Genomic DNA, 7,646 nt, shown 5'->3' with positions numbered 1-7,646 from the left:
AAGATTCATTCATGTCAAAGTGAAAACAGAGTTGCTGCTGAAAGTCACACCATTAGTGAAATGGAGATCATTTTAGTTTAAAGAATGTGTCTCAAGTCACTGTAGTATAAAGATACCCTGTATCTGGAAGGTTCACTCGCTGGTGAATCAGGAGTCCTGCTTGTAACTACACCATCCATTATCTATGCACTGCCCTGGACAGGTCGCCAGTGTATCACAGCGCTCCACAGAGGGCAGGCAACCAAGCACACTCACATTCACACTTACGGACAATTTAGAATCATTGTGTTTTTAGACTTGTGGGAGGAAGCCGGAGAACCTGGAGAGAACCCACACTGCACAGAGAGAACATGCAAACTCCACACAGAAAGATCCTGGTGTCCTCACCGGGATGTGAGGCGACCTTCTCGCTTCGAGGCAACGATGCTAACCACTGCGCCACCTTGCAGACTTAAAACTACACCATGAAGACAAAAGAACACTCCAAGCAACTCTCTGAGAAGGTTACAGAAAAAATTTAGTCAGGGAATAGAAGCATGAAAATTTCCAAGTCACTGAATATCTTTTGTACTTCAGATAATTCCATCATTAATAATTGTAAGGAACAGAACACATTCATAAATCTGCCAAGAGCAGGCCGTCCTCCTCAGAAACTGAGTGACTGTGCAAGAAACGACTATGGAGGTTGGTCACCAAGACACCTACAACTCGTTTGAGAGGTCACAAGCTTCAGCAGCTCAGATGCTAGAGACTGTGCATACAACGGTTGCCTCTTCTTCACCAGTTAAACCTTTTACGGACGAGTGTCAAAGAGTGAGCCACTGGGAGAAGGTTCTTTGGTCCAATGAGACCAAAATGGAAGTTTTCAGCCATTAGACTAGATGCTAAGTTTGGTCGACACCAAACACACAAGTATTGTCACAAACACACCATCCCTATTGTGTAGCATGGTAGTGGCAACATCATGATGTAGGAATTCTTCTCAACGGCATATATATATATATATGCTTCCAGGACAAGTTATATTAGTTGAAATAATTGCAGTATGTAGAAATGATCCCCTTTTTCCCCACTACTGGTTTGAAAACAAAATGGATTGACTGTTAAAGTATGGCACATTTCTCATTAAATTGAGCCTCTTTGTTACTCATAAATGATATTCTGTATTTCTGATCCTATTCCCACTACAAGAATAACGCTTTTCAAAAATATTTCCAATATCAACCTTTGCTCCTTTCCCTAGCTTGCACACCGATAGGAAGACATGTTTCTCTGTGCTCCACAAATAGAGCAGTAGTGTTTCGTGCACTGTTTCAAAAAAAATAAAAAATCTGAGCCTGATGTTTCATGTGGAGCCCCAAATGTCTTATTTTATTAGATTTGATGAAGCTTTTTCAAACAGAGTAATATTGATTGTCTTGTTTTTTTGTTTTGTTTTGGGTTTTTTTTCTTTTTTTTCTTTTTACCATTTTGCTAAATTATGAGGCATTAAACGGCAAGTTCACTGCTGGTAAAGCAGTCAAATGTTCCATTAAACTTCCCAAGTGGTTGAACACTGAGCAAATGCACTATTACACTGTCTACACCCACAATCATAACACAAGGAGCATGAGTCAACAGAGTCAGCAAAGATATAGGGTTGTGCTAGTATTAGATTCAGTGCTATAAAGGTAAATATACATTACATATACATAGATTTATGGAATACAATGTTTTGTGTGAGCATGTCTGTTGTGTATTGCAAACCAGATTCACCTATAAAATCAAAATGGTTTCAGCACCAGCACTGTGATTTTTTCAGGATGTTGGACTGAAACAATGCAATTTGCTGACTGTTCCTTTTGATGCTTTTATTGGACTACTTTCATTTCTAATGTTTTTCTATTTGGACATTTCCCCCACAGATACACAAGTAATAAAGCGAAAGAGGTTTTCTTTAAATCGATTCACAGCCACTGCCGTGCAAAACTTGTAGCAAAAACATTGACACATCAGATGTTCTCTGTAAAGGCTGTGTTTAAGCTGGTCCTCATTTATTTTGGAACTGTCCTCACAGTAGATTCTTTTGAAAGGATTCATGTGCTTTTGTGTTGAACAACCTAAAACAGAAGTTATTTTTTGCTGAAGCCCCTAGGATTTTACTGAAGCACATACATCCTTTTAAAAGTTTCTACTGTGAGGATAGTTTTGAAATAAGTGAAAGACTGCTTCATTAGTCTTTACAGAAAACACTTGAATTGTTCTCCACAAGTCTCCACAAACTCCTGAACCTAAAACAGAAGTCAGTTGCTCTTTCCTGAAGCTCTTTGGATTAGTATGACCTGGATGACTGAGAATTTACGCTGTCATTATGGTTAATCTAAAATCTGTCATGATTTCTCTCTCTGACCTTTTGTTTGGTTTCACAGTAGGGATGATAATGGCAAATTTGACCTAATAACTTTACATACCAACAAACCAATACAATAAGAAGGCAGTTCATTTGTTCTCTTCTATTTCTCCAAATATATCTCTATAATATTTTAAAGACATATTTTTTTATTGTCTCTTAGAACAAGATAATTAAGAAGTAAGCTTATATCATTAAAGGAAGGGATTGAAGACAACGGGGACCCAAAACATTTCTGTCTCTGAATTCATTTCATCAATTTATTTCTTGATTTATTTATTTTATGAATGCCTTTAATGTTAAACGTTATTAGCAGTCCTATATCTTCTACTGTGTACTTGTTTTGCACCTAATGTACCATTTATATTTTGTATATTTGATGATGATGATGATGATTACCAATATATTTTATGTAAACCACTGTGCTGCATCACTGTAAAATGAATGAGTTCTTTATTATGTAAAGGCTATTCAGGTCTACCATCATCTAAATTGTACAAACTCAAAAGTATCCCTCCAGACTTTCCTTTGTCTGCATTTTCATCTGCACTGACTTCCGTTACAGCTAACTTGGGCCTTTAAATTCCGTATATTTTTTTATCTAGGACAATATGACTCGTCAAATCACAAAAGTAGGTGAATAATCTGACAATATGAAAGTGGTGTGAGTGTGACCCAGTTTCTGGAGGATGCATTACTTACGCACAGCTGCCCGTCTCTGCCTCTCCAAACTGCGCCTGCATGTCTGCCATTCACGAGCAGCACCACACTCAACCTTCCAGTATTCTGTGGCTGCAACATATGCAGCACATTGCTGCAAGGCAATGCAGGCCACAGGAGGTGGAGGAAGAAATGCACATGGTCCGGGATGAGATTCAATTGTGTACATTATCTTTTCTCCATTAGTGGATTTTCCAGGTTTTTAAAGGTTCGTCTATTTATAAGTAGCTGTTGGGCTTCTTTGAGTGAGATGAAGCAGACAAGCAAAGGGGTTGAGTTCGGAGTGCTATGCTTTACTTCAGTCATGCTCCTGCTGAGACCAGAAAACCACCTCACAGATGGAGCGATAAAGTGAAAAAAACATTGCGGTTAAGGGCAATGAGGAGAGGGAGGGATGTGTGGCCTGTTTTGTTTTGGTGAAGAATTGACTCATGGAGCAAATGTGTGTCAGAGATCTGTAATGATTTTTTTTTGTGTTAATTATTTTGCTTTTGGTTTTTCTTTGAAAAACAACAACAACAACAAAACTTTTTAGACAGTATTTTGTCAGTCTGTTTTTGAACAATGCCCTCTCTGAAAGACCAACAGGAGTACAGTTCACAGAAATAGGATAAAGAAAACTTTTCCATTTGACGTCACACTAACCTTGTGATTAGACCTTGTGAAATGTTTTTCTCATAAAAGAAGAACTTAGGGTATTGTTGGATTTAGGTGAAAATACTGGTGATGAAAAAAGTGCTGCCAGATATGAGTGAAACAAAATAAGCTGGTGTAATGCTTCTAGGAGACGATGGAAGCTCATGGTGAAGTTATAAAAGCATCTTTTTTTTGCAGATTTCCTCAAAAAGGAAAAACTAAACTGTCTTACTAGCAGTGGCATGGCAGATCTAGTCAGTCAGACTATTTACATTTCTTTTGTTCGGGCATGGAACATGGTAATGTGAGGAGTCACTGTTTTTATTAACTTAGCATAATCATCTTAGGTTTTCACCATATCCATGAGAGCTGTCCATAATAAGCTTAACATATTCATGACTGTGGGCAGATTAAAGTTATTATGGCTTTTAGTGATGGCCCTCAGTATTCAAAGAGGGCCAAAGGATCAGAGGAGGAATACATCCAGCTAACCTGCTGCCTATACAGGATTTAGTGGAAGCGCTCATACACACAAAGCGGCACTAAATCAAACAATATTCACCTTTTAGTCCGTTTCTGCAGCCATCCACCAAGCTGACCTATTTTACACTATGTAAGCCCACATCTCTAGTGCTCTTGGTGACGTAACACTATCATATGAAGGTAATTAGGCTTCCCGGGCATGAGTCACCACTGTTAGTCAGTAAAAAGTCTGAGGCTAATGTTCCATGTCCACTTCCAAAACTTTCATTCATAATATAAATGAATAATTCCAGTGGAGTTTGAAGGGTTTTTTTTTTTTTTTTGAAGCTTTTTCAAACAAATACTGATTTTTCTCTATTTTTTGATCATTTGGGTAAATTATGAGATGTTTACTGGAAGTACAGCTGTTAAATGCATTCAGATGTTCCATTAGACAGCCCAAATACTTGAATACAGTGTTATACTGTCTACACCCAGATTCATAACACAAGTTTTGTTTTTGTTTTTTTATGTTGCCACAGTGGAATGAATATGAGTCAACTAGGAGAGTTCTGCTGCTGTAGTTCCAGTGGCTAATATGTAAACAATGTATTGCATAATTTTCAGTTTTCAAACTGATCTTCTAAATCTTTATAGATATGTGTGTGTGTGTGTGTGTGTGTGTGTGTGTGTGTGTGTGTGTGTGTGTGTGTGTGTGCGCTCTCATATTCCATTTAAAATCACAGTGATTTTGTGGCATTTTCAGTCAAAAGCATTTCTTTTCTATTGCTTCGAAATCAGAATGAGAACAAACACAATGAAATAAACCTAAACATAAGCACAGTCTGAAAATTGTGTTGCTTTGGCAGTACAATTATTCTCCTTCTCTCTGTTTTATTTGATTATTTTTTTCTGCCTCTGTTCCAGTTAGGCCCCAAAATAGCAGCAGATCAATAGTTAGAGGGGCTGGCAGCTGAAGAAGAGAAAGAACCCTCAGGAAGGAGTTGTGTTTTCCCCATTTAGAAGATGTGGAGGAATTTCCAGTGATCTCAAGCAACAGAGGAGTTTTAATCCTTTTGTGTAAAAGTTGTATTTATTTGCACAATAAAAAAATGCAAATTGCAAACAGAAGGAACAACAGGAGCAGGAGATGCAAGCGAGAAAGGAAACCTGAAAGGCTTATTAGAAGACCTTCCCTATAAGTAAATGGTTAAAACGGGCATTATCAATTCTCAAAGCAAAATTATATACAGATCACTGCAACAGATTTATATAAAAGCAAATGCTTTATGTTATAAGTTACAAAATTTACAAAAAATGTACTAACTCTCGTTTGTCCTCAATATGAAGCTTGTTGTCTGTTCCTTTACTAATATCATGACATAAACTAGCTGGTGTGACATTCCACAGTATGCAATTAAAGAAACACCAAAGGTCTTGAAATTTGACTAAAGTATCAACTGGCTGCAGTCCATCCAGTATTATAGCCCATTCCCTTGCAGAGAGAAACTTCAAAGGTCAGCATGGCTACTGGGATGCATTTGAGTTGGTAATACTCATCTTCACTGCAGTCAGTGTCCATTTTTGCATAACTCCACTGGTTGCTATAGTTACTGACTATACCTCCTCTCCTCCTCTTCAAGTCTTTCTTCCTTCAAGAGTCATCGGCATTGCTGGGGGGAACCCGTGGGTGAGGCCTGCACTGTATATACAGGGACCTGTGACCTCTACGCAGAGAGGAGACGAAGAGTGGGTTGGGAGAATCTTGGAATTACAATATTAATTCCATGTTGTGTCGTGCGGCAGTTTCTAATAACTGCAGCGAGAGAAGGCTTGCCAGATTGGAAAGATGATGGGGAGTCTCCACAACTTGAGCCTTGAGTCATTATTTCCTGGAAGGAGATGCAGAGTGGGAAAACAAGCAGACTGAAGTAACAAGATCAGCTTGTTTCAGTTTTCAATTACTTAAGTAATGACCCCATGCTAAAAACCTGTATGTGTAGACTATGACTGTCTCAGGCAGGGACAGTGTGGCCCTGACAAAGAGATTTGCATAATCAAAAGATTTGGACTCATAACAAGCTGATTATTACAAATATCTGTCTTCAGCTGCTTTGCCTAATTTAGATGAGATGCATCTGTGAGTTCATGTGTGTCTAAGCCCATTGAAAGACAGATTGCCTAATATAGATTGAAAGTGTGCATGCAAACGACCAAAACCAGTATAAGGGTCCTGCTTATCCTCTCAACTGAATTGCGTTAATCTACTAATCGAGAACCATTTACATAACTGCTTCAGTGCAGCTGCAGTTAAGCAATTACTGCCCTAATTTCCTTCTTTTCCCACAGTGTGGTATCTACTCTCATTCCCAGACTTGAACTTTAATCTCACTGTTTCCCTCGAGTCCTGTTGCCTTTAAAGTCCTTTAATTGTCTGCACTCCTTCCTTTTTCGTAGGCGACCCTCTTCTGAATGTTTTCTGGACTTTGAGATTCAAATCATAGCTTTTGCTGGAGGCTATCGCAGTTTGCATCTGTTGTTTTACATAATAAATAACTCTAACTCTTCCTGACTCAATGTGTAGAGTGTGGATCATGTGATTACAGCAGTTGTTAGACAAACGCTGAAGCTTTAAACAAATCCGATTGCATGGTTTTTAGGTGTAAGCATCTTATACTACTTGTAATTCTTAAGTGACATTTGTCACTCACTGGTAATTCTTGCATATTCTCACTCTCAGTATGACCTTAAAATGTCATAGTGCTGCCTTTTCCCTTTCAAACCTCATTGACCAAAATACTGTACCATTTTTATTACATTTCTCATAACAATAGTAAGATATAGCAAAGGTTGGACGGCACAAATATAGATTATAAATGGAAAGAAAAAAGGACAAGACAATAAAGGCAATTTGAGTAGCAGGTTTATTTATTTATTTTTAACTATCGGTAAAAAATAAATAAATACAATGTAAGTGTAGTTTTTATGTAATTTCAAAAAAAATATTGACAGGAAATAATAAGTAGCATTATTTTTTCTAAAAAAAAATAAAGCCACGTTTGCCAACAAAAACAACATGTTATGTACTGCCATCTCCTGGTACAAAACAATATTACGGTGTTACACGTAGCAACAAGAAATCGAATAATAATAATGAAAACAAACCAAAATTGAATTCACAAAAACGTATTTTAGCATTAAGTCCATTTAAATGGCGGTTACGAGCTAAATGAAGAGAAACTTTACCAGCTCATGAATTCGGCAACTGCATGAGCTCGATCGACAGTTGATTATTCTTGACTCAGAGCAAGTATTTGAACTTCCGGTCTCTTCTTCCAATCAATTTGCGGCTTGGAAAATGAAGTCATCAGTCTTGTCCAATCACAATGCGAAGAATTGAGAAAGGGGCGTGGACGTGACGCGGAGCCGCTGACAAACT

Source organism: Stegastes partitus, unplaced genomic scaffold (assembly GCF_000690725.1).
Source record: "Stegastes partitus isolate 25-593 unplaced genomic scaffold, Stegastes_partitus-1.0.2 Scaffold120, whole genome shotgun sequence".
NCBI classification, from domain to species: Eukaryota; Metazoa; Chordata; class Actinopteri; family Pomacentridae; genus Stegastes; species Stegastes partitus.
The sequence above is the reverse complement of the archived record's forward strand: the minus strand, read 5'-3'. Positions refer to the sequence as shown.